Genomic DNA, 23,284 nt, shown 5'->3' on the forward strand with positions numbered 1-23,284 from the left:
TGTTTACAAGCCACTTGGCCCTTCAAGTATTCTGGATTTTTAAAGACAGATAAAACCCATACTCATAAAACATAGCTTCTAGATTCACATCTAGAACGCTCCTAACAATGGTGTTAGGAGTCTGTAGAGAGGCTGCATTCTAACCCTACCCTACCACCATCCCCATTAGGCTGACATTCTTCTGCGCTATGAGTGGCTCTCAACTATGGGAGTGGAACAGAGTTTGGTTAAGGAAAACAGTTGCTAAGGTCCAAAACACACTGGCCCCAAGAAAAAAAAATAAGAAAGAATCTGGGAGAACATGAGTAGATACTGGATCAAAAAGAAGACAAAGTTGAATGCAGATAAAACTGGCTGTAAGCAAAAAATGGACTACTGTAGTAGGGCAATTTATTTCTGACGTAGTGGACCCATGCAAAGTAATGGGTCACCAGTAGTATTTCCGGGGGGGGGGCTTTAAGTGTTGCTTGTCAGTGATGAGGGATGAAGGAATTCCTAATCTGAGTTGACTAGATTAATCACTGGCAGATTAAACACATTCATCTGCCAGCAATTAGACTTTCCTAAATTAGGACGTCTCCAGCCCCCCTACCCAGAAATAAAGGACCCTTTAAACGTTGAAGGTAAGATTCCTTTTAATTTATATTTTTTGGGGGGTGGGGAGTATCTCTCTGTGTGTGCCAAATTAGGTGTGGTCAGTGCCAAATGCTATGCGTGGTGAGTTATTAGAGTGAAAAAAGGTTGTTAAGATTGCGAAGGTGTTATAATCCCGATTGCACAGCACATTTGAAAAGAACACGATTTTATCTGGGGAATAGCCTGGTGTGATAAAGTCTTCTGAGATTCACTTTTTTCAGGAGACTTGTTAGGATTAAACAGACATTTTTCATGGGACAGCAAGATTATCATCTCAGTATATGATTGAGGCAGCTAATAATCAAGTAGTGAAATTAATTGTATTTTCTGCAAATGATTCCATATTGCTTATTTCCTTTAGCAATACTGCCATTTAGAATCATAGAGTGGGAAGAGACCTCAAGGGCTATCCAGTCCAACCCTCTGCCATGCAGGAATACACAATCAAAGCAACCCTGACACCTTTCTGTTTAAAAACCTCCAAAGGAGGAGCCTACAACACTCTCTGAGGGAGCCTGTTCCATTGCTGGAACAGCTCTTACTGTCAAGAAGTTCTAGTATCAGAATCCCACTATGATGCACTCTATACGAAGGGAGCTGCCCTGACGATATAAGGAAAAAATGAGGATAGATATCCTAAATCAAGATACCTTTATAAATAAAACTGCCAAATGAAACACACATACAAGTGGGCAGCTTTCTTTTTGTAATATGAGTCCCTTTGACTTCACCACTCTTATTCCTGCAAACAGTACTTGCATTCCTGTTGAACCAACACCCAAAGAAAACACTGATCTATTTCCCTTTTTATAGTACCAACCACCTCACTGTGGTGTAAATGGCCCCTGGTGAAGTGGAACAACACCTCACTTCCCATTACAAAAAAGGAGGAAGGAAGGGGAGAAAGCAATATAGCAGCACCTTTAAGGCTAACTGGTTTTTATTTTAGCATACATTCAATGTGCAGCAATTTTAATCTCTGAACATTCTGTGATGAATAAAGAAGATTACAGTGACTGCTGTGAAGATCTGCGAACTGTCAACTCACCTCTTACGAACAGGGCAAACATAGTGACGTATTTACTAAGTGAAGCTCATAGAGAGGAAATGAAAACTTGTTATACTGACACTGGTGTGGAATTGAGGCTCATGACAGGAAAGGTGAGGGGAAATTACGACAATAAATATATATATTCAATTGAAAAATGACTGCTTTTCTTGCACTGCAATTTATCCATCCAGCCAAGCTTGTCACTATGATGAAGAGAAAAATCCCGTCTTCTGTAGAATCAAAATGACAAACTGCGGAACACTGAGAAAACAGAGAGCGTTCACTATTGTATAATTATTCTTTCTGCCTGTTCACATCAGTTTACAAAGTTGCCATGGTAACCATTTGCAAACATATGAGTTTTTTCGCGATGTTGGATTTTGAACAGAAATTCTTTTGTGAGAATCCATGAGGATCAACAGCCAGTGCCAGACACGCAATGAAATTCTAATTACTTCTATCATGTCTAACACAGGGGCGGACACTCACTAATCCTTCCTGAAAAAGATCCATTCCTGCATTAATTTTTTTTATTGAAAATCATCAACATATTATAGGAAGGAAGATTATTCAATAGACTGAATATCTCTGAATTAAAAACAGTGCCCTAAAATGTTAACCACAACTACGTCAACTACTATTGACACTGAGTCAATAGTAGTCCACATTTACAGTTGGCCTTCGGTATCCATGGACTTGCCATCCACGGATTTGAGTATCTTCTAAATGGAAAGTGTGTTGTGACTCCTGCTGCTCAGTTTGTAAATAATCTTACCAGACTTGTCCCCAATGGTGATGGGCACATCACTGCACCGCCATTAGGGACAACGGGACTGGCAGCGGCGGCAGATCTAATGGGTAGGGTGGCTCTAGTTGAGGAGGTGGACACATTGACACCCCCCCCCCCCGTACTTGATCCTGGTCCCAGGGCTGCACAGTGAGAAGGGACAGGCTGGCTGGGGAGGTGGCTGTGACCTCTTGAGTCTCCCTCCTGGAAGAGGGATCCTTGAAAGGAAGGAAGGCAGACCTGCCCGCTGCCTCCCTCTGCAACCCCCTCTTCCCACCGAAGAGCAAGGAGGTGCAAGGACGTGCCGTGCACTGTAGCCCGGAGGGGAGCAGAGAGGTTGGGACTTAATATCTCAGTACAGTCACCCCTCCTAACTCGCGGATCTCGGATCCATGACCTTGGAAATCTGTGGAGGGGCGACCTCCGCTATATTTAATGGGGGTGTGCCCCTGAGCATGCACACACCTCATTCAAGCCTATGGGGCTTGAATGTGCGTGAGTCTCTATTTTCGCGGGGGGGGGGGGGGGGCTGGAACGGATCTTCCGTGCAAACAGAGGGACAACTGTATTTCTCAATGTGTGTTCTTATGGGCAAATACAATACATTACCTGAGCAAGCAAACAGCAGCACTCCTAAATGACTCTAAAAGTTGGCTGGCAAAGGTACAACTTTAATCACTGAAATAATTATCAATATGCATGACTGACCTAATATCTGACTTAAACCTCACTATTTCATAGAAAAATGGGACTGAATTCAGACCTAGTTGCTCATACTGAAGGTAGAAATAATTCACTTTGACACCACTTTAACTTCCATGGCTCCATTCTAGAATCATGTGCTTTGTAATTTTGCGAGGCACCAGCACTCTGACAAGAGAAGGCTAAAGGCCCTGCAAAACTACGAATCCCAGGATTGCATAGGATGGAGTTACAGCACTTAAGTGATGTCAAACTGCATTATTTCTACAGTGTAGATGCATAAGAGAACCAGCATGGCATAGTAGGTGGAGTGCTGGACTCGGACTCTGGAGACCAGGGTTTGATTCCCAGCTGGACCATGAAACTCACTGGGTGACCATGGGCAAGTTACATGCTCTCAGCCTTAGGGGAAGGCAATGGAAAACCTCCTCTGAACAATTTTTTGCCAACAAACCCCATGATAAGGTTCCATTAGGGTTGTCATAAGTTGGAAACAACTTGATGGCATGCAATAACAACAGTAAATGCATTCGATGTCTGGAGTAACCTAGATCACAATGACAATTATGGAGAGATCTCTAACTTGGGTATGGCTCAGAAGTGCATGGACATTACTTCTTTAAACTACAGATCTACTTCTGAGGCCTGGAAAGAGGAATATTAACTCCACCGAGAAATAATGTTGTTAGTAATGTGAGGTAGTATGAAAGACTGCATTCTTACATGCAATCCATTAAGTGATTGCAATGTTTGAATCAAGCAGGGGCTTAGTGTTGTCAGCAAAACAAGGATAGACTTATTCAGCTGAGAACATTTTTTGTTAGATGTATTGTGGTAAGATAATATCCAATTTCAATAAAGCTGTAAGATGTTTAGCAGAATTATAAAACAAACACACACATTACTATCCTGAAAGAATCACCTGATGTTTAAATAAGGTTGAAGGAATGTTATCTTATATTTAAGATATGTACATTAAAACTGGGTAGACATAAATCTCCTTATTTTAGAGTTATTATAAAGCTGTACAAGTGGCATACAATTGATTCTAAAATTTCAGATTATTTGAGTTCAATCATGACAGATGTTTACTGCAGTAAAACAGTGTTTTGATATTCTTGAGTTGGCAGAAACAGGTGTGTGTGTGTGTGTGTGTGTGTGTGTGTGTGTGATGTTTAACGCCAGAAGAAGGGCTACACAAGAATTAATATTTTTATCTTGTATTTTTAAATATTTTTACACTGTATTTATTCTTGAGCCCAAGAAAGGGGATTTCCGGGGTTTTTGGTACCAGCACAAGATTCATTGGTGTTTGGGACAGCTTCATTTCTACCCTGTAGACATTTCATTGCTGTCAACCATAAGTGGTCAAGGGAACAATCTCCTAGCCTGTATAAGCAGTTAGACATTTTCTTTTTAATGCATTACATTTTCTTTTTAGTGCATTTTAATGCATACATGATACTTCCCAATTACATTTTCATTAAATTATCCCTAAAACTACTATATATGTTTATTTTTTGTCTCTTTTTACTACAGGAAACAGTGACAGGAGGTTCTGAAAGTTAAGTGAAGCATTACGTTTTGGCTAAAAATGAGAAAACACCCTACATGCAATCTAATAGCCAATTCCCAAACCCAGTCTAAAAAACAACCAACAAATTCCTTTCGGAGAAGACTTTCAATACAATATTGGCTGAGCAATGATACTTGTTATTCTTATGCTCTAATAGCCCATTATTCACTTATGGTTACCTCAACAAGATAAAACAGTGAAAACAGCATTTCTCCTGAGCTGAGAGGGTGTGACTTTCCACATGGCCTAGTGGAAAACTGAACCCCTGATCTCCACACTCCCAGTGCCTGTGTTTATTTATTTATAAATACAACAATAACTTTGCATGCATGGGAAGATTTTACTTGTTGATGGGTGGAATTAAATTTTTAATGTAATTTATGCATAAACGAACTATTTTAATGTAGGGGCTTTTTTTTACTCAAGAACTCCCTAAAACATACATAAAAAGAAGGCAGTCCCTGAGCAATTGGCCAACATGGCCAATGACCCTTTGACCAGTTCAGGTGAAAAAATAATGTTTGTCTTTTTGTTTACTGCCCCTGCCACCCATTTCTGTCATATTTTGGATTCAAAATTAACTTCTGTTTTCATGGAAAAAGTTTTCTGATTTACCTGTATCTCATGGATTTAGGGATGATGATCCTTTGAAAGTTTCACAAATCTTCCTTGAATAGAAGATGGCCAAGGTATTAGGGCACTATGGCTGAAAAATAGCAAAAAAGGCAAGTTTGGTACCTCTTTCTGTACCACTTCTATAAGCCAATTTTAATAATTAGTGGATGAGGACCCTTAAAAAAAGATTTAGTACTTCTCCCTAAAACATTAAGATTCTAACACACCTTGGTTGCTTGCACTTAATTTACAACTGCGTGGGATAATTAGTCTAACATTAGAACACATATTTACAGTTGTCTTAGTATCTGTGCTGATGAAATTAATGCTAAAATTTTGCATTCTAGGCACCTTTCTCTGGCAGACATACCTGTGAGATCACCAATATATACATTATCAAGTATGAATCATTTTTACGAACATCCTATCCTTGACAATGTGAATTCCTGCTTCTACAACAATGTATGGTTGTGGCAGGATGGCAGGTTAAGGTTCATTTCTCATTCTGTTTCCTTAACACCACTGAGAAAGGTCTTATGTCATGTCAATTAATGTCATTTTCAACATTCAATGAAGCAAGGAACAGGATTAGAGGACTAAAATGTGGAAATAACACAGAACAAGCCCTCCAAAGTTCCACATCAAATGCCAAGGCTTGAACTCACACAAGAGATGTGTGATCTTTTACAGTATATGCCTCACCTCAAAAATTAGGCCCTTTTCCAGGTCAAGCTGTTTTATAAGCCTGACTTCAAGGAAAAAAAGAAGCCTGAATTTTCAAGTATCAAAAGCCACAATTTTCTATCAGAAATACTAAGGTATACTTTGGTGAAGAAAGTTTGTTGCAGCTGAAAAAAACTAATTATTAAAATTTTTAACCATTGGTTTCTCTTCTAAATCTGAAACTAAACTAAGGATGAAATCATTTCTGATTTGCTGGTGGGATTTCAAATGCAATGAAAATGAAACTGCCAGCTTCGCACATCCCTGTCTACCAGTTTTCAAGTGAGTACACCGAAAACTCTTAAGACTTCACCAAACTACTATTTAGCCAATAATGGCAACTATGATAAAGGTTTGGGACAGGGTTCTTTCTTTACCCTACCTGGTCGACCCTGGTATACTCTTGCGGTTTTTCATACAATTATTAATCAGGCCTGACCTTATTTAATATCCCAAATCAGACAAAACTGGATGTTTCGAGAGTAATATGTAGGTTGAAGCTATTTCTAAGACTGAAGTACAGTATATGCTTGCAGATTTGAATTAATTTGTGTTCACTTCTGATTAGATCTAAATCCTAAACTCACAACTCATGTTGTAAAGCAAAGGCAAAAGCAAGCATGCTTCATGTTCTCTTCATGTCTTGCAGAGTTTAACATCTCATGTTCCTCCAAAATATATAATTGTTGTATTTTCTGGCATATAAGACTACTTTTTAACCCAGGAAAATCTTCTCAAAAGTCGGGGGTCATCTTATACGCTGGATGTCATCTGATATGACAGGTGCTGAAACTTCTGAGCTGGACTGGAGAATCTGCGGTCACTGCATATGGTGGGGGGAGGTCAAAAACGGTCGTGGGGTATGGAAAAAAGAGCTGTGTTTGCACTAATGCTCTGATAGTCTTGGAGACAGGGAGGGCTGGGCAGGCAGGTAGAGCTGACCAATCCAAGCAGACTTTGTATACAACACGTTTTCCTGCTAAGTACCTGCATGTCATAAGCATTTGAATTATAATTACTATATTGAAATCAAATCTGATGTTTTTAAAATTTTTATTTGGTGTGCATCAGAAGAGGGGGTAGTCTTATGTGATGAGTATATCCCCAAATCTATATTTTAATTGGAAAAGTTGGGGGTCGTCTTATATGCCCAGTCGTCTTATACGCCAGAAAATACAGTATAAAATATTACACTCTGTACAAATTACCAGTATATTTACCAATATACTGATCTTCTAAATTTCCATTCAATCATCGCTGTACTATAGAACTGCTGATTTACCAGGCATTTTGTGTCCACAGCATTCAGACTGAAAAGACTGTGTTATTTTCTGTGACAGGGTAAACTTAGCAACCTCACTGTTGCTTAAAGAGAACAGGAGCATTTTAGACAGTTTTAATTGGCAGGCAATTCTGTTAGCTGCTCTAGCCACCCTGCTATTACTTTATTATTCGGTGCCTAAAGCTTTAGTTATTTCCATATGCATTATGGATATATTGCCACAGACACTGTCAGACGTGACAGAAACTGCACATTATGACACCAGAATAATCCTTTTCTGAATTGAAAACTGCCATTATCTGTGCATCTACCAACCCATCTCCAAGGAGCAAACTCTTAACATGGATCACACAGTAAAACTGGTTCCTAATCCAACTATATCAAATTATGGGTTTATTACAACTAGAGGAAAAGATTTCACAAGAGTGCAGAGCTGAATTATGTGAACAAATTCTAACTCAACATTCCCATTATGAAGCCAAAGAATAAAGCCACGTTTCTAGCAGAAGAGCAATGAAATATTCTTCAAAACAGTCTTTGGTTGCATCACTCTCCAACTGGTCTGTCAAATACACAGCATCTTACTACACAATGCATCTTTATGGGTGGAATAAAAGGCTCTTTAAATTCCGCTTTTATTTATTTTTTATTGAATGAACTCACTCTTACACAAAGTTCATGCTACGATGTCACGAACAGTAGAACAGCCAGATCACAAATTCAATTCTGTAAATTATATGTAGAGAGCATTCAAGTATTTACTTGTGCATGTATTCCCTTACACAAAATTCCAAAGTCTTGTTAATGACACCAATATTAAAGTTTCTATGGATATTTCAGAACTATTTCAACCAACAGCTTTACCCAAGACTTGTTTATCCTAGGATTTAAGTTATAAAGAACTTAATTACTTCTACCTGCAGTTTATAACTGATCACATATCCATTTATTCTGACCAGATAAGATAAGGGGATGTTTAGCAATTGCCAGTGGGGGGTCTTTTTCTCCTACCTTAATTTCAACTTAGAATGATCCTTTTACATGTGTAAACAATTCCCTGTGTCATCACAAAGAAAGTTAAATCTTTTACATGGTAGCTTCTGATAACAATGTATTTTTCCAACATTTATAAACCTGAAGCTGGAAAACATCTAGCAGATGCATACTGCAACAGCCAACTCCCCCCCCCCCCTTCACCCTTTTGTGTTTTTAAAAAACCAAAACTAAAACCTAAAACAGGAAGCTGATGCTGATCACATATGGCAATACTGAAGAAATCTTGCCCTGGAGGTGACCTCTTTTTTTTCCCTCCATCAAGCCTCTTGTAATACATGTGGTAGAGAACAAGGGTGGAGTCTCTCTGCACACAAAACCACTATTAAAAAGCTAAAAGCATGGTTGTTTGTACTTCATACTGGCAAAGTCTACATTCTGACATCTGAGGCAGGAAGATTTAAGTTTTGGATACTGAGCAGTCTACAGTAACAGGCCACTTGATTTCTAAGGAGAAAAGCAAGAACACTAGTGTGTGTGTGTCTTCATGTTGTCAATATATGGTTACCCCATGAATTCCATAGGGTTTTCTAAGGCAAGGAATACTCAAATGTTGTTTGCCACAGACATCTTTTGAAATGTAGCCATCAGCACCTGGTATTCATTGGTAGTCTCACATCCAAGTAATAACCAAAGCTGACCCTATTTAGCCTCTAAGATCAGATGGGATCTGGCACCTTTAAGGTATTTAGGCTACATCTCTCTAAAAAGAGAGTCCCATGGGAATTAAGATGGGTTGGCTTTCCCCTTCAAACACTGCATGAAAACTGATTGGGGCATTTATAGATACATTGGTATCACAGAAAATGAAATGCAGAAAACGTGAAATGCTTTCATGGTATCAAGAAGCTGTCAGATCTTAATATCCTTGTAATTTGCTACTAATGCATTTGTCTCTTCTGGACAGCAATTGTTTGAGTGAGCACCTGGATCTCTTACTTTGTAACATTGAAGGAAAAGGTATTAAAGGGATTAGATTTGGTTGGTTGTACTGTATCTGAAACATCAACAGCAGCAGCAACAAAAACAGGATGGCCTGAGTAGATTGTTTCGGCTATCTGGAAAAGATAATGTGAGTTCCTGATTTCAAGATTTTTTAAAAGGCTGTACAATGGAAAACAGCCATGATGTTGGCTTGCTGTGGTAATTCTGTGTTATTTAATCTGGCAATAACCTAAAGAAGTTACTGGACATGTCCAATGCATGGCAATAGTTTATGAAAAAGCAAGTACACACCAGTAATGTATTCTTTAATATAAAGAAGAAAAAGAAAATTAAATTGCATGCTCATCTCAGGTTCATGTATCTTTTAGCAAAAAATGAGGTAGTGTTCCCCCAAATCTTAAGTTAGAGAATTTAACATTTTAAATTATTTGCATTTATTGATACATTTTTTTAAAACCAGATACAATCAGATTTATTTAACAAATACTTGAGACCCAGCCTGGTATAGTGGTTAGAGTATTGGACTATGACTCTGGACACCAGGATTCGAATTCCAGCTCAGCCATGTAAACTCACTGGATGACTGTGGGCAAGTCACACTCTGAGGATGGCAACAGCAAACCTCCTGTGAAGAAACGTGCTGTGATAGGGTCACCAGTCTTGAAGGCACACAACAACAACAAATACTTTTTAATACAACTCTCTTGCTGGAATTTCTGATGTGGAGGAGTGCAGAGAATTCATGGGAGATTTATGTAATTATCAAATTTAGTGTTGGGCTTACCTTTAAAAACTTGTTGACATTATGCTAATATGTATCCAAGGGGGCGGTGAGAGGTAAAGGAGGCAGCAGGGGGGATATGAGGGGAAAGGGGGCGGAAGGGGGCTTCAGTCAAATTACTAGTGTGCAAGAAAGACAAGGGGGAACCAGCAGTCTGGAGGACCATAGTGGCAATGAGGGTTGCATTAAACTTCTTTTCAGGGTCCCTTAAAACCACAGAGCCTCGTTGATCACTTTGTGTGATGGTGTCTCCCACTCTTCATCTGCCTAGGTGAACTCACTCCTTTAGCTGTGTCTCTCACTAGCAATGGCAATTTGGAAACTCTTGTGAGGCTTAGGTATAGGGCATCGCTTCTGTGGCTCAGAGCAGCATAATTTTGGGACTGACTGACAGGAGCAAGGACTTAGAGCATGTGGTGGAAGGGAAGAAGTGGTGGCAAAAAGGGTGCTGCTTTCAAATCTGGGATTCTGATTAAGCTTTGTGAGCTTTTCTGGGACTTGGCTGACAGGCTGGAGCAGTGCTGCTGTTTCTGCTTTCACTGGACAGACTGAGAAAAAAGGCAGAAGAAGCAGCCATGTTTCGGGGACTGGGCGATTTGAACCTGTGTGCAGAAGACATGTCTCTGGGGAAGAAGAGGGAGGAGTACCCAGGGTCACTTTTTGGAAAGAGTCCTTTGCCTTGGAACAACTTCAGCAGTTAAAATCTCTTCCTTTCCCTGTCTATGTTAGTCTCCAGTCCAGACAGTAAACTCCCTACACACAGCCCTCTCTGCCCTGATGAAGGATGACTGAGAGTCCTTCAGTGCTGGGAAGAAGTTTCTCCCTTTGTACCAAGTTACCCTGGGAATAGCAACCAAGCAGCTGGCTGAGTAGTGAGCAGCCTCTTGCCTGCACTGGCCTTTGCCACAAGGATGACATGGGCAAGAGGCTTCTCACTTGCTACTCAGCTCACTGCTCGGTTGCTGCTCACAAGGTGACTGGGTGCAAAGGGAGCAGTGACCAAGATAGATTATTTTGAATTTGCAAAAGAACTGTAGATCTAATATCAGGAAATATGTTACGGGGTAGGGGTGGGGGGCTCTAAGGTTGTTGACTGAGAGGAAGGGGGGCAGTTGCCTGAAAAAGTTTGAAGACCACTGATCTACATGATCCAAGTTTGGTAACCACTGCTTTAGTCCCATTATGGGTTAAGAGGTATGTGGGGAAGATGGAAGAATGATAACATGACATTTGGAGACCAGAACATTGCTGTTTTCCAGTTACACACACTACTCCAAACTGGAAAGGGGTGTGGACCAGGGGTGTGGTACAGGGGGTGTCCAGGGTTATGTAGTCCCCTTGGCAATACACTGTTGACCTCAACTATATAGCATTCACAGTTCTGTTTCTTCCCATCTCATTCCACCCTCATTCCCAAGAAGCACAAAAATACACATGCTTGAGATGAACAGGGAGCTGTTATAGGGAACAGAGGATCTGTTCACTTCCTGTATCTCAACCCAGCCATATCCCTCTGCTTGGTCAAGGCTTCCTATCTTTGGCATGCTACCTGTACACTTGGAGGGGAAACAAGGCTCTCATATGTTGTGAGGATTCCTTGTTAACAGGTACTGGAAACCATTGGATGTAGCCATTTGTATTTTCTGTGAGTATTTTGAACAGTCATAGGTTTTATGTGTTTTAAGGACTGTTTAAACTCTTCTCTTCATTACTATAGCAACATAGAAATGGCTGCCTTGCCACTGCCACCCCCTTTCAAATCATGCTCCTAATACATATTCACATTACAACATAGCTCCTCAGATAAGGCTATACTTTAGTCTGAATACTGTCAACAAGGTGTCTGACTTGGTATTCACAATACTCAGTTTTACAGAAAGCTTCTCATACACACCTATATATACAATGACAAAACTGATGTTTTCTGATGGAAAATCTTTTCCAAAGCAAATTACTTTTGTTTTAAAGCAAGGATCTGCCCTTTATTTCCCAACCACCACCCACTCTTCCAAATAAACAAGTGAGCTGATGTTGCATAGGAATTTTAATTGTTTCCATAACTCTTACTGTCTGCCAAAAAGTACTTAATATGAGATAGCTTAGTGAAGTCACACAAAATCCGTGCATGTGATTGTGTAATGAATGAAAGAACATTAAACTTATGGCTCTGCGAATTTTATTCAAAAAGAAAAGAAACACGCCCCAAAACATGTGGAACATTGGTGAAGAAATTTATCATTGGATTTAGGCTCAATTTTTCTTAGCCTGATTGCTGGTGCTCTAATTGCAACTAAAGAGGGGTCATTTGGGCAAAGGGTAAGTGGAATGGAGGTGTGAATTATCAGAGTCCATGAACTGAAGTAGCCTCCTTCAATTTCTGAATTCCTAATCAAACTGGCTTATGGAATAATATACAATTTTTTTTATCTGTTTACATTGATAAACAGTTTATAGGAAGTAACTAGGACAACTGAAGTTTAATGTTAAACAAAATCTGCAGTGCACCAGGATGTAAAATCATGAACAGAGTAAAAGATTAAATACACCTAACGTCCCAAGGACCTAAATACCCTAAAGGCACCAGATCCCGTCTGATCTTGGAAGCGAAGTCAGGTCAGTTCTGATTAGTACTTGGATGACAGACCACCAACAAATACCAGGTGCTGTAGGCTATACTTCAGAGGAAGGAACTGGCAAAACCACCTCTGAGTATTCATTGCCTAAGAAAACTATGAAATTCATGGGGCTCACCATAAGTTGACAGGCATCCTGAAGGCATGCACACGCGCACACACGGTCACCAAAATATCTAGTTTGGGAGAGGTTTTTTCCCCTAAATGGTTAAATCTTGATCCTTTATATAATTCTGAGTTCAAAAGCTATCCCATTATTTAATCTTTCCAAGGCAACTATATTTTGACAGTTAGTTGCAACAAATCCTGCTGTGGTCAATGACATTAAACACCAAATAGAGACATATAGGATTCCAATATAAAGCCCAGTACTAGAATGCTATTGTTGGGGCAAAGTCAAGCACTTTACTGAATAGATCTGCAATGAAGTTTAACAGGGATCTGTTCTGTTCCCCCCCCCCTGGTGAAAATGGAAGCCCATGCGTATAGGGCGTGTGCACCATTAGAAATGACAGAGGTCGTTCCTCCGTGCATAATTGAGGTCGCAGATTTCAGATTCGTGATTTAGGAGGGGTAACTGTGCTTGTTGGTCTTCAAGATACCACTTATTTTTCTGAAGTGGACCAGACCAAAATACAACAATTTGATGTGTGTATGTTATTCTGCCAACATCCAACCATCCATCCATCATTATATTTCTTGAGCATTACAGCAACATCTGAACTTTTGGACAGTTGAGAAGGGGAACAAATGTTCACAACACTGCATGGAATACTTGTATAAAGGGAGAAATGTATTGCCAGTACCTGTCATTTCTATGTCTAACTGCTAATCATAGAGCTTATCACTACCACCACTTGCTGGTAAGTTTTGGCACCACAAATCTTTCAAACATATACCTCAATAGTTTTCAACCTATCTCGTGTTTTCTCACATATATTCCTCAGCTACACCAGTTTGGTCTTTGTTGCCTTCTGTTTTGCTCCTGTGTGGCTTTGTATATTCAAGTTGTGTTACATAGACTAGGTAGGCCAAGGTGAATGGGATGAGGATTAACAGTAGGACAAGTTCCTCTACGTTGGTAGAGGAACATATCTACTGGTATGGCACATTGTCTGTGGAGTTTTATGCTTTTCATTTGTGGCTCTCTGACAGATAGCTTTGTTTGATAAATGGTGAGTGGTTATTTCCCATCCCATAATGCCTGGAATAAAATGACTTTAATGACAGTCACATTTCATCATAAACGTGGTATTATGTCTCTACAAAATTACAAGTTTGCTTAAAACACTTAGTATCTACTGCTAAATGCTTCTGTGATAGCCCCGTGATCCAAGAACTTGGTGGGGGTGGGTAGTAGGCAAATGAGAGTACAATTCAGAATTCCAGTTCATACCTGCAGGCAGTCATGACCACAACAGTGATACAAAACCACATGGTTGTATGCAAGTAAAAGATGCTGTTGCCACACACAACAGGCTGGTGGAAAAGCTAAAGAGCCAAACAGTTAGGATATCTGGATGAGCAACATAGAGCCCACTCTTCTAAGATAGGTCTCCGTGCATTCTTCTGAAATAAGGGCTATGGGCTCCTTTTAAGAAAACAAACATAAAACAAACATACACATACAGGAAATTGAACTGCTACAACACAACCACTTGAATTTCCAGCAGAGGGCTCTACAATCACCACCAGCAAAATCATTTTAACAAACATGAACAACCTGGGTATTTAGTCAATAAAGTAGAAACACCATGAAATGGATGACTTATAGATTTACAGCGAGAGAATATGTGGGTAGAGGCAAAGTGCTTCTTAATGCATTTGGGTTGATAACATTAACAGTAAACTAGCAGTGTGCCTCAATTACACACCTTCTGAGAGTTATAAAGTTCTCATATATGTAATAGATGGTTTCGCATATGATGAAATAAAGCATGAAATGATGCTGATAAAGCAGTGAGATAATACTCAAATTCCCATCCTTAGAAAAATATGTACTTTCAATACACACCTGTTTTGCTAATAACTTCTGGCTTTATTTTTTAATAATCTTTGGTTGCAACTAATTTCAGTAGATTCCCCCCCCCCCCAAAAAAAACCCCATAACTTCACAACTCTTAAGCCCTCAGAATCAGTACTTTTGCAGGAAGTATTTGTTTCCAAATGAACCCACAGTATCTGTAACTTTAGACTACTATTGGTGCAAATGTCCATGCTACTTTCAGAGCTAGAACTTGCCTTTCACAGCTGCAAAGGAAATGACAAGAGAAGAAAAACACGGGCAGCAGAGATCAGCAATTAATTCCATCCACAATTGGCCAGATGTTTGCACATGGAGGAATCAGTCTGTTTCCTTTAGGGGCTCTCGCCACTGAAAACTGATCTTGTACTTTCAGAGACACAAGCTGTTTGTAACATGTTAGGAATGTACACTGGATCACACAGAGATGAAGAAATCAAATCCAGATCTGTCCGTCTTTGCAGCGTGTGTTGCATGTCTCAACTAAGAGGATCAAGTTATTCTACCCCTCTCCTCCCCTCCACTCCCTTGATAACAATGGACAACTGCCAACTCTGTCAGATTATGAGCAGAGTGGACACAGTTGTGTTTTATTAACAGAAGATAGGTGCAGCAATCATAGGGCTCTACCCTTTGTGGCATGTTAAAGGCATCCAAGGCGCTGGTATTGCAGGGGCTTGCAAAACAAAATCAGTGGCATATTTGTCATTACTACATCATGAAGAAAAATCAAGCAGTACAGGATTTCTACTCATGAAATACACATGGTCTATTTTATCATCCAGTGGTTTAGTGCATCTGCACCTGAGTTTCCCACATTTTCTATCCCACATTGTAACAAAAAACTTATTTTTTTTACCTAAGACTACCATGTCCTTGTTGCTATTGTGAGATATGTTTTGAACATAATATCCCCTTGACAAGTGAGGCAACAGTATATAGTCCACAACCCCTTTTATAATGGGCCCTTGGAATTTATATATATTTTAAAAGTATTTTCAAGCCATGGATTTTTGAAACCATGGATATGGAATCCGTGGATACAGAGGTCCACCTGTATAGTGCAGCTTGATAGCCCTGGACATGCTAAACATGCTTACAAAATATCACTCATTGCCAAAAACACACACCTCTGTTTCTGATCTACTGAATTTTTAGGAGTGGGATTGCCTCAGTATGAAGAATTAGATACTGGGACAGCTCACCTTATCACTAGCCACAGATAATATTCAACACAAATGAAGTGTTAGCTCACACAAATATGAAAGCTGAGTATTTTGTTCCAATCTAACGGCTATATGTACATCTTTTAAAAAATGTTTTTCATGCATATCAAAATTTGTTAACAATTTTCTTAGCCAAACACAGTAGTTTAGAACCACAATACACTTAAACACAAATCAAGTTAAATGCTCATCGAAATTCTTGCACTGTACAGAGTGACACAAATACACTGTTGCCTAGTACAGTATATAAAAAAGCTGATAATGAAAAATGGCTCTTGTTCAATATATTTACATGAAACTTGACCACTTTACATAGACACACCCTTTCTCTTCCTTATCTACTGAACTGAAACTTTGTAACTGCCAATATGAATAACTACCTAACAGAACAGTGTATATCAGAAATAGAGCACAGTTTTTGAAAACAGTTCCTAAGCTATTTCCTTGGGACTATTTTTGGTTGATGTATATTCTTCTTACAATTTGTACTGAAAGCTGGTAAGGCAGTATGCATCAGCACAAATAATGATTCTTGTATCTATGACATTAAAATCATAGTTTCTTTGCTGTTGTGACAAGTAAATGAAAATTACGATAGTATCCACGGGAAAAAGATTTAATCATAATATAATGTCTATCAAATGAGACTACATATAATTCTACTCCACTCCAGTCCCAATCCTACATTTTTGAAATTCAAAATGTAATTTTTTCATAAAGATCAAGCATAGTCTAGGCATCAGATCCCCTGGGATTATGCCTCATCTTGTTTATTGAGATCAGTTGCCATCTATTTTCATTATCTTAGGGGGGAAAGATTTATGGTGTGGTTGTACTAGTCTGTGTTGGCAAGACACCAAACAAATACCATGATATATGCCAGGCGTATGCCAAAATGAAATCATTGAACAATGTATGTATATTTAAATTTGCCCAACTATTTACCAGTATCTGTTAATGCCAAAATTATACACAAGTTAAATGAAACACTTGACTCTGGTCAATAACCAATCATTTCCTAGACCATTAGTATTCCACTACAGTATCATCCATGAAAAATCACATTATAAAATAAAGCTGAAACAAATGGTATTACTATTCACATTTTTCTGGCACAGTTCACATAAAAGCTGGATTAAAGGAAGCCAATATTTCAGGTGAACACTGAAATGCCTAGAGCAAGACTGCATCACAGATCTCGACCAAGACATCTTCCATGGTTTTATGTCTCAAGAATGTCAGAGATCTCAGAAGTCGCCTCAGCTGAGACTGAGGAGCTCATGTTACATTGCTCAACACTAGTGATATGTCAAGAGTGAAGTTCAGCTTGTTTATTGCTAGCCAGTATTTGTAACCAAGCAATGTGACAAAAAGATAAATGTAAGAAAGAAAAACAGAAGGCAAGAAAGAATGAAGAACATATTTTAGTGAGCCTAACTGTAATTTCCAACTCTAAAATAAGATGTTTGTCTTAGCTCAAGTACTAAAAATAACAAATAAGGTATCATTCCACAATAGGGTCTATTCCTTCAAGCAGAACTTTACAGTGGTAAAGGAACAGAATAATGCAGAGAAATAGTGAACCACTAGTTCACTTCAATAGAATTCCATAAGAGATTGCATACTAACAGTGCAAAACTGATCACTACGTTCTTGTACTAAAGTTCTGAAACTAGATGTGGGAAAACCTAGTGCAATGAAGGGATCAGGTCTAATTTTAGGGATGTTATCAGTGTGAACATGAATGGAAACATTAGAAAAGTGGCACAGACAAGTAGAGTTCGGTATCAGTAATTAAATTCAATAGGTACAGACATTTTACATAATCAGTTTCATATGCCAAGAGCCTCATAGCAGAAGAGTCTAGGACAGGTTCACAAAATGTAATTGCTGAGTATGTTCACAGTTCCATGGTCCTACAGATTATACAAATGGTCCAGTCCACAAGCCATCAGTCTGTACTGTCACTATCAGTTTTTACTTGAACATCACTAGATGGCCAATGTAACGTATATGGAGAAAAATACATTTACAGAGATTGTGCTAAATTGAGTATTAGCCACATCTAGAGCACAGATATTAAAATGAATGCATTTTATTAATTACACTGTAAACTCTATTTATTTCAGTAGATCCACTCTTATGTATGTGGGGATTTAGTTCATTTTTACATGTTTGTTAAATCTATATAGCCTATTTCCAAGTCTGCACTGATTTCGCTACCTGGAGTGTGCTTACTCCCACTGTGCATCCTTGTCTCCATAGGAAATGTTTGAATGGGGGACTGTCAGTACTATTTGTCCACATTAATCCATACCTTACTCGCTGTTTGTGCAGAGTATTTATTGTGAGAAAATAGCTCTAAATCTTCAGGTTTCATATTTGATTTTGGAACCGAAAGACTTAAGATTTCTGAAGAAAAACAAAAAGAATTGTGGAAGGAGTTTCTAAAAAAAAAAAATAGACAGTAGCACTGTAGGGAAATGATGTGAATAGAATGTAGAGCTAATAAGCCATGTTTTGTTTGTTTGTTTGTTTGTTTGTTTTGCCAAGAAAGAACTCAGAAATAGATGAGCTAGAAAATGTGCATCTCCCTCAGTACTTCTTTAAAAGGCAGGAAACATTTGCAGCTATTTCCTTCTGCAGATAAGGTGATGGAAATTAAGTTGCACAATATCTCTGATTCACTAGAATAAGTGTACATCATTTAATGCTGACTTGGCACCATCGTATTTTTAGGATTGCCTATTTCCACATAAATATTCCAATGTTAATCTTCCTCTGCGGTGTTCAGAGTTGAAGGGGATAGTAATCAGAGACATGAGTCTTTTCAGTGGTGATACTAAATCTTTTGAATATTTCTCACAAGGAGTTTTATATAGCATGGATACCTTTCTGGTAGCAAGATGTCTTCTTATATCTCCCAGTCTTTTAGAATTTGCTAATTTACGTTGGTGTGCAAGTATTCAGTGTATATTTTTATTTAATGGCAGAGGTTTGGGTAGGCAATAGGATAATGAAATCAATCCTACCACAAGTCAGAAGTTTCTTTTACATGATTAGATAATCTTTAATGCCTAAAGTAGGCTGAGAAATGTAGTCCCTGCTTTGATGTACATATTAGAGTGATTAGCAGCTGCAAGAGATAATAGAAATCCAACATCTATTTTAGGACAGAAAGACACCTTCATTTGTCAAAACTACTAGTTTTTTCAACTATTTTTTTAAAAAAATACACACTTGTACTAATAAGACAGAGTGAACTTTAAAAAGGCATATTTTTGTTGTTCAGGCAAACGATACATGTGCCTGCATGTTTACAAGCCACTGGCCTTCAGTTATTCTGATTTTTAAAGAAGAATAAAAACCACATACTCAATAAAACATATCTTCTAGATTCACATCTAGAACTCCCTAACAAATGGTGTTAGGAGCTGAGAGAGGCTGCATTCTACCCCATCCCCATTAGCTGACATTCTTCTCTATAGTGGCTCTCAAATATGGAAGTGAACAGAGTTGTTAAGGAAAACAGTGACTAAGGTCCAAAACACACTGCAGAAATAATCTGGGAGAACATGAGTAAGATACTGGAATCAAAAAGAAGACAAAGTTGAATGCAGATAAAACTGGCTGTACAAAAAAGGACTATAGGGCAATTATTTCTGACTAGTGACCCATCAAAAAGTAATGGGTCACCAGGTAGTATTCATCAATAAAAGCATACAAAATGGCCAGTGTTCTAGGTTTTTATGCAAATCACTAAGTTTTGACCTTTCCACCATACATGAGCACTGGACCAGAAGAAAATTTTTGAATGCCTATAAGTAAGCTGTAAACATATATTTTCAAGAATGTATTATATGGATGTATTTTAATGGTTTTATAGTAATGTATTTTAACTGTTGAGTTTAATGTGTTTTTAAAAATTGTGTTTTGTATTTTAACATGTTGTAGCACAACTCGAGGCTTGAGGAGAACCAAAATATAAATAAAATTATTTGTTGTTGTTGCTATTCCCTTTTCTTAATAAAATGGATAGGAAAGCAACCTTTCAGTGAAGGGATCTGGTTCAGCCAATCAAAATGTGTCCGGCAAGGCAAATAAACTTATTGCTACATTAAGACAGAAACCACTGTCCCAAAACCTGCTGGATCCTTCATAGATGTGAGGGTTCAGATCTTCACATACTTTACTCTTAATTAAAAGAAATGAAGCTACAACACATTATAACCAACACATTATAACTTTCTTACTAATTCAACAAAATTAATTCTAAACTCTGAAAGCAATAGAATAAAATTAGGATAGAAAGTAATTGGGTGAAAAAGAATGGTAACTTTCTGCAGGAGGGGAGGAATCAGCATCTGTAAGGCATCCCACTGTGAGTGACTTAATTCAATGAGCAAAAATGACATCAGTTTCAGCTAGCATGCCAAGATATTTCACTAACATAAATATTAAAATTAAAGCTACTTCTTCCTAACAGATCAACTGATTAATAAAAATAAGGGGTAGTTTTGTAGCATACTACCCTCATGTTACTAAACCTGCTCAATGAAGTTGATACAATTGTTTGATAATATGTTTATCAAATCTCTTCCGGTAACATTAGTTAGAATAAGAGGCTTCTGTCCATTTCAAATCCAGCTGGAGAAATCTTGTGTGTTAGAAGAACATACCTCTGTTACATAACTGGAAAAACTACATGTGCTAAATCCAACAGCTATCAGCACTAGCAGTGGATCAAGTGATACATTGCATGCAATCAGCATTTACAGTGTAAATACCATTATCTTTTGAAAAGGATGCAAAAAGGCCCTTACCTCAACATGTAATTGTCATACCTAAATCATTCTTGCTATTTCTTCTCTTGACAGAAAGTCCTTATACAATTAAATGTGCAAAGGAAAGCCGGGTATGAATTTCTTACCTTAAATAAGGCCCCCAGAATTCAAATGAAAACAATGATACAGGTTTGCCAAGACTGGGGAGCAGGGAACCCTGAACATTTCAACTACCACTCAAACAACACACTCTTGCATCATTCCTTTTTAAAGTATTAGCCAAGGTTTTCTTACTCATGAGTGCAATCAGAAACCTTACATTAACCTCAACCTTCTCTTTTTTGTGTTGCATTAAACTGCTTTATCTCATGGCCCAGGAATCTGACAGTGAAAGCGATATGGAAATTTATCTGCTGCCAGAACTATGCTAGCCTATGGTACTGGAAAGAGGAGGGGCCATTGGTGAGATAGGGAAGAGTATTTTAACACTGTACAGGCACTGTAAGAAAAGTATTAGCAATAGCCTAGAAAATACCTGTATACATATGCATGTATGTGGGGGAGAATATTAAGATTGTATCCAGCTCAGTGGAGCTAAGAATCAGTAATAAGGAAGACATCTTGAATAGTTGCTACAAGACTACGAAAACTGATTAACTGCATGAGTTTTAACATACCTGTTAAATACTGTATAACTAAATGTGCACATCAACGAAACATTTAAAAAACACAAGGACGACGACACAGAGAAGCAGAAATGCTTCTTCTAGGATAGCAGTCTCCATGGAAATTTCTTCCTCTCCTTTCTTCGTTGCAACCTTAAGTGCCACCTGAAAACTGGTTTCAGAGGGTTTCTCAATCAATCACATCCAATTTTGGGGGTGCACAGAGGGCTACAGTGGAGAGAAAGGATCATCCTCTCCCACTGGATCCCACCATTCCATTACTGGATAACGATTTTTATAATAAACTAGAGAAATTAGAAAACAAATTACATAATATAGAAACTGACAAAACACTCCTCCTCCTTTCCATTATGCCTTATTGCCAAGGACATTCACATTTTGAATCTATGCTAAAAAGAGTCACATGCGGAAAGAAAATGCGACAATGGATAATCCAAATACAAGACTTATTACTGCTAGTGTCAAATAGTAAATAATAGCAGTATGAGCTCCTAAAACTACTTGATTTAACTATCATCTCTTACCATGGCTTCAACTACTTTCAAAAGGCAAAGTAATCCCCCTCCCCCCCAAAACTCTTCCCAGCTCTCTTGACATACCACCTCATTCCTCAGAGCAATCAAACACCTCCTGCTATCTAGATGAATGCAAGCTGGCTTTCCAAATGGACAAAGTTATCATTCACCATTAGTGGCCAAGCCATGCCAAAAGCAGAGAAGTGGGAGATGAATAAACATAACAGTACTATTTCTTCAAAATGGTCCCAGGGAATGACTCGATTGGATATGACAGCCTGACTGCTAAAGCAAAGCAGTTCTAGAGTCCACATAAGAGGCCATTCAGACAAGCTGATTAAAGCATAATTATTAAAGTCTATTCCTGATAGCTGTCTATTAAATGAAGCACCAGTGTTTTTTTTTTTAAAAAAACAACAACCCAAAATCTAGAAGCCTCTGTCCCCATATCTGGGATTCCATATAACCACATTTCAATTTCATTTTTATCAGCTAGCCTGTTTCTACTCTCCACACTATTCCAATGCAGATTTTGACTTATTTGACAGGAGTGATGTGATTACAGGAAGACAATAAATTCCTAAAAGCTTCTCCTTATTTCAGACAACACTACATTTAAGTGTTATTCACATAATCCAAGTATAATACAACAAATGACAACTTATTATCCAGAAACATGAGTTATTAATCACACTTTTTATTAACTATTTCTGTTTGTCTTGTACATAACTTAATGTACATTTGCAGGGAAATGCAGATTTGCCGTGATGAAACAATGGTATTATTTTTAAACAGGCCATTTATTCAAACATTAAGCAAAAGCCAAGGTTTACCATTAAGACTCCTCGGTGTGCATTTAACTCACACTAGTAATAAATCTAATAAATCTCTGGTCATGTAAAGTTCTATAAGCAGAAATATCACAACAACAAAAAGATCTTTGCACAACAGTTTGTTGTGACATTAACAGCTGTGGGCCAGAGCTCACTGATAAATGCATGAAATTATAATCTAGGTAGGCATGCACAAGCACACACAAAAACAGTGAGATATTTATACGTATATCTATCTTGTCTCATGCTAATATGGGTTGAAGCACACAGTAGATAAAGAGCAACCTCTGGCTGCTCCAGCCATGGTCCCAAGGCAGCCATGGCCAGGAGCTAGATTATTCAAGATCCTTTTTTAATTCAGATTATTCCAGCTTCTTTTTGAGCTGATCCAAAGGACTAGATCGTGGCCTTGGAGCTGCTTCTGGCCGCTTTG

General features: G+C 38.4%; 1 protein-coding gene across 5 annotated transcripts in view; it reads right to left on the bottom strand.

The window, feature by feature from the left end:
- The window catches only part of ADD3 (adducin 3), a 226,427-nt gene that overhangs the window by 132,770 nt on the left and 70,373 nt on the right, over positions 1 to 23,284 (bottom strand). For 3 of the 5 annotated variants that reach the window (XM_042456389.1, XM_042456387.1, XM_042456391.1), the window contains exon 3: positions 5,368 to 5,458. The exons of the other annotated variants lie outside the window; for them this stretch is intronic. The gene's annotated coding sequence lies outside the window, so the exon portion shown is untranslated. The remainder of the gene's footprint in view (positions 1 to 5,367; positions 5,459 to 23,284) is intronic. 5 annotated transcript variants of the gene reach the window in all.

The sequence above is a fragment of the Sceloporus undulatus genome, chromosome 3, assembly GCF_019175285.1.
Source record: "Sceloporus undulatus isolate JIND9_A2432 ecotype Alabama chromosome 3, SceUnd_v1.1, whole genome shotgun sequence".
NCBI classification, from domain to species: Eukaryota; Metazoa; Chordata; class Lepidosauria; order Squamata; family Phrynosomatidae; genus Sceloporus; species Sceloporus undulatus.